Here is a 5,589-nt window from a genome sequence, read left to right on the forward strand (position 1 = left end):
CGCATGGATTCCATCTGGGTAAGCATCGTCTGCCTATCCCATGTGAATTAACGAGAGGCAGTTTTTGAGCGCCAATCGTTGTTGCTCAACTAAGCTGCGTTGCTTTTCGAATAGGATGGATCCAGCGACGGCTTTTCGGCTGGTGGTTAGGCTGGATTCTAGCTTTACGCGTGATTCTAAACGTCGTAAGACTGGGTTTAACTTCCCTGCGGTGGTTGCAACCACCATCTCGTTAACGGATTTCAAAGCTAACATCTACGATAACTACACCGGAGCTCTCTCGATGCGGTTCATTTCGAATATTTCAACAGCTCGGAGGGAAGATTTGTTCCACTAATTTCCGAAGACGATCCGGGATTTCTTTTTGCTTTGAATGCTTCTTGCCGGTTCGGTAAAATTCGTATCCATGTGGACGAGGGCCGGGCATCATCCGAGTCTCGGGGCATCATCGAGTGGTCGGGCATCATGTCTCTCTCTGCTGCTGCCTCGCTAATAGTGTGCGCCGTGGCGCTCCTTGTAGGTCCACAGCAGCACCATCTGTCCCCGAGTGCTAGTGGTAGCCGGATCGTTCGTACGGTCGATGTGGAGGACGATGCGGACATTGAGGATCAGCCTCCTCAAGATGATGAGGATGAGTTGATGTTTCCTGAATTGGTAGATCGATGCAGTAAGCGGTGCAATGGAGGATCAATACATGGAAGATATGGCTTTTGGTGCCGGATTTGATGACACTGATGATGAAGAGAAGAATGAGAATGATGACAGCCTCGTTTTAGCCGATTACGAAGGTGAAGACTTGCCAACAATTGAGTGGAACAGGGAGAAACCCCAGCTTGTAGAAGGCACCGTGTTTCAAACGATGATGGACTGCCGTAATGCAATTACTACATATCACATTCTCACTAAGAATAATTTCGAGGTTATTAAAAGTGAGCCGGGTAGGTTCACAATTAAATGCCCATACCCAAGGTGTAGGTTTAGGCCGCATGCATCCACAATGCGCAAAAGCAACTTGGTTCAGGTACTACGCCAACCGGTTGTGTATTTAGATCACGGTGTAAAATTTGTTATCTATTACCGACATCCCTTATCATTATGTTTCGGATAAAGAAGAATAATGAGATCCATAGGTGTCCACCTCTAGGGGGAGAGCCGAGCTGAAAACAAAGCTAGCGAAGACTAGGTGGTTGGCGGATGTAATCCTAGATTGGCTGAGAGAAGATCCTTCACTTGGTCCAACAACACTCGTAAAAAGGTGGTTGAGAAGTATAAAATGAAGGTACCTTACATGAGAATGTTCTATGCAAAGGAAATGGCTCTTGACAAGATCAATGGTCCATGGAATGAAAGCTTTCGGTTGCTTTACACTTTCAAAGCTGAAGTGGAGATGGCTAGTCCAGCAGATGTTGTAGCGATAGACAAGCATACAGCTTCCTACAAATTGAAAAGCGGGAAGGTAATGCACAAGGAATGTTTCAGAAGGGCTTTTGTTTGTTTCAAAGCTTGCCGGAAAGGCTTTTGGACGGTTGCAGGCCTTATTTGGCCGTGGATGCATCAGCTCTCCATGGCAGGTTTAAAGGACAGCTAGTTGCTGCTATCGCTAGCTTGATGGACATAATTGGATGTTCCCTGTTGCTTATGGGGTTTTGGAGGTTGAGTCACGGAAAGTTGGACTTGGTTTCTGCAGAATTTGCGCGACCTTATAGGTCATCCAACAGGACTTGTTATCCACACGTACGCTTGCAAAGGTTTGGAGACTCGCGGTAGAAGCAGTATTCCCGGAGTGGAGCATAGGGAATGTATGCGACACTTGGTACAGAATTTTACAAAGAAATTCAAGGGTAAAGTTTTTATCGACAACCTATGGCCAGCTTCATACACATGCAGCTCTAGGAAGCATCTGTTTCATTTGGATGTGTTGTATAAACAAAAACCCGGGGTGAAGGAGTACTTGGATGAACATCATGGTAGGGTGTGGTCAAGAAGCCAATTCAATGAAATTTGCAAGGTAGACTATGTAACAAGTAACCTTGCGGAGAGTTTCAATTCAAAGGTCAAGTCATTGAAAGGGCTTATGCTCGTGGCAAATATTTGATAAGATTAGGCAGATGATCATGATAAAGATCGATCTGCGTCAAAGAATTGCATCCACAAATTATGTTGGCCATCTCATGCTCCCGTCTTTGATTAAGTCTTTGCATGCCAGGGCAAAACAATTGAGGATGCAAGTGCGTCGTAAAAGGAATGGAGGCTGAGGTAACCTACACCGACAAAGAAAACGAGCAGTGGAGGTATCCAAGTGAGTTTGGTTGATAGGACATGCCATTGTAGGGGATGGCAGATCCGTGGGATACCCCGCATACACGCATTGTTTTTCATGAGTGTTATAGGGGGTGAAGATGGTGAAGTTGATCAGTATGTGTCAGAGTACTTCTCTGTTGCCAAATTTAGGGCTGCATATGCTATGAATGTTCCTACCTTGTTGGGAAAAGACCAATGGATGAAAGTCGATCCAGGCTTCAAACTGTACTCTCCAGTATTGACTAGACCGGCAGGTAGGCCGAGGAAGAATAGGATCGAGCTAGTGCAGAGGGTGGTGCACCGATTCGAAAACGTAAGTGCAAACGTTGTGGAATCCCTGGACACATTGCTAGGCTTTGTAAAAATGGAGTTGACCCAGCTTTTGGAATGGAAGATCAAGCGGGAGCAGAAAATGCAGAGGAGAATGAAGCAGCAATTCAACTTGAGATTGAAGCAGCAGTTCAACATGATGTGATTGAAGCAGCAAATGCAGAGGAGATTGAAGCAGCAGTTCAACATGAGGAGATTGAAGCAGCAAATGCAGAGGAGATTGAAGCAGCAGTTCAACATGAGGAGATTGAACCGATGGATCGAGAGCGGGGGGAACAGATGGATGTAGAGCTGCTTGAACCATTGGATGGAGAGCAGAGGGAAAAGATGGATATAGAATGGCTTCAACCGATGAGTCTAGAGGAGAGGGAACAGTATAGTCGAGAATGCCACGAAAGTGGTAAGGCCATGATACAAGCTAACCTCGAAGAGTGCATGGCAGAAGAAAAAGCACAAGCTTTGCGTAAGAAGAAGAACGAGAAAGAGGGCAAAAGGAAGGTAGACACCGGTAATATCCCCGTTAGGGTTACCCGGAGTAAGGTGGTGGCCCGGCGAGTCACACCGAGAGCAAGAGAAAGATTTTATTCGAACAACTAATTTGAATTTGTATGAACAATTTGTATTGGGGTTCCCTTTGTATTGGCGATCCCTTTGTGTTGAACAATTTGTATTGGGGATGCCTTTGTGTTGAACAATTTGAATTTGTATGAACAATTTGTATTGTGGTTCCCTTTGTATTGGGGATCCCTTTGTGTTGAACAATTTGAATTTGTATGAACAATTTGTATGCCACATTTAATCCACATTTATCATTTTAGGGTTTTAGGGTTTTAGGGTTTTAGGGTTTTAGGGTTCAATTCAAAATAATTCAAAACATGGTGGAACCTTCCCATGGAGCCTTATTATGTTACCTACAACCTAGAGAAATAATAATGGAAAAGGAAATATAGAGATATGAAGTTTTTATGCCAAAAGCTTCAAAACCACTTCCTAGTCCATGAGCTACTAGATATGAAGATGCAGGGCTTTCTGCTCAATACACCTCCCAAATACCCACTATGCTTACAAACTTTGTCCAAATGAGTCCAAATTCGTCACACTTGTGTATCTTTGAGTTGCAAACAATATCTAGTCGGCCAAAATGTAATATATTGTTCAAATAACACAATTTTACAATTTTTATGCCAAAAGCTTCAATTTCCCTTAGTCCGTTTATTATTTGGGTGCCCCTGTTTTACTTAGTGTTACTCAGTTTTCCCCTCCGGGCCCACTTGTTTTACTCAGTCATACTCAGTTTTGCCCTTCCGATAAACATTTCCTCACTTTTCCCCTCTTAGTTCTACTCAGTTTTCCTAACTTGTACTCACCGGCTGATCTCTCGATTGGTCGAGATGTATGTCACACGGATCTTGGTTAGTTGAAAGCTCAACGAACGCTTGCACCGTTCGATCATTTATGATCGGACGGCCCGTATCTCTCTCTCTACCACGATGGACGCATACGGAGACAAGAGCAGAGCACATACCTACCAACTCTGGCAGTCGCATATTCCAGTCGCATCCTCCTCTCTCGTATTTCCTCTCTTACTACGGCGGTCGCGGCGGCGTGGATCTAACCGTGCGTGCGGCGGCGTGCGGCGGCGCAGATCTAACCGTGCGTGCGGTGGCGTGCGGCGGCGCGGATCTAACCGCGCGTGCGGCGGCGCGGATCTAACCGTGCGTGCGGCGGCGTGCGGCGGCGCGGATCTAACCGTGCGTGCGTCGGCGTGCGGCGGCGCGGATCTAACCGTAGCGTGCGGCGGCGTGCATCTAACCGTGCGTGCGCCGTGGATCTAAGAGTGCCGGTGAGGATCTAACCGTCGAAATAGTTGAAATGTCTCTCTCTGTCTCACTTTCGATTCTATTCTCAGATCTGTTGAATGATGAAGAACACCAAGACGGCGGCCGTGCCGACAGTGGTCATCGATGCCACGAACATTGAAGCCATCGCCTACAACATCGCTTCGACGGCGCAGCCCCAGCCTTCAATGTCGGAGCCTCGTTGATGTCTCACTTCCGGTGCCGAGAGTGCGAATCGATGCCAAGACGATTGAAGCCATCGTCTACAACCGCGCTGCAAAGCCGCCGATCCAGCCCTCCGCAGATCCGTCGCTGATGAAGAACACCAAGACAGCGGCGGTTCCGACACTGGTCATCGATGCCACGAACATTGAAGCCATCGCCGATAACATCGCTTCAACGTTTGATGGCGCAGATGACCACCCCTCAGCCGCCCGTCGTCCCGGCCTTTCTTGCCCATCGCTGCGCGACCGTGTTCGACGCCGCAAATTGGGATAAATTATTATAAATTTGTATTTTTCAATTTCCAAATGGGATAAAATTGTTCGAACTACTACCTCCGTCTCAAAAAAAGCTTCTTCACGTTCTTGATGTGTCCATGTACATCCGTATGTATGATTTGAATTCTATCCCAACTTGATTGGGAAGATATTGATATGTATTTGATCCGAGGCTGGTACATGCTTTCACTTTTGGGATCCCTTGCTAAAATTATCGTGCACATTACTTAGCACAAGTAGGAAATTGTACACCGAAATACAGGTGCTTAGAGCCACAACAAAATACAGTGGTTAGAGCCATCTACTCGAATAACAATTCTATACTAAATCGTCTACCGTAACCACATAATCGCTAGGACAGGGATGACACCTAATAAAACCGCACGGATGAATCTACTTTTCTCCTCTCCCATCACTTTTAGTTCATGTTCTAGATTTTCTACCACTTGATCAAATACGGCAAGATCTGTCTCAACTCTCAACTTCTCCTTGCGAATAAGCTCTCAATTCTTCTTTTCTTCATCCACAATACGCTTCAGCTCGAATATCATCAGGTTTTTACGGGCCAATTCATCACCTAAATTGGCCACCTTCTCCTCCAAATCCATCCTCCGGCTACA

Source organism: Lolium rigidum, chromosome 1 (assembly GCF_022539505.1).
Source record: "Lolium rigidum isolate FL_2022 chromosome 1, APGP_CSIRO_Lrig_0.1, whole genome shotgun sequence".
Taxonomy (NCBI): domain Eukaryota; kingdom Viridiplantae; phylum Streptophyta; class Magnoliopsida; order Poales; family Poaceae; genus Lolium; species Lolium rigidum.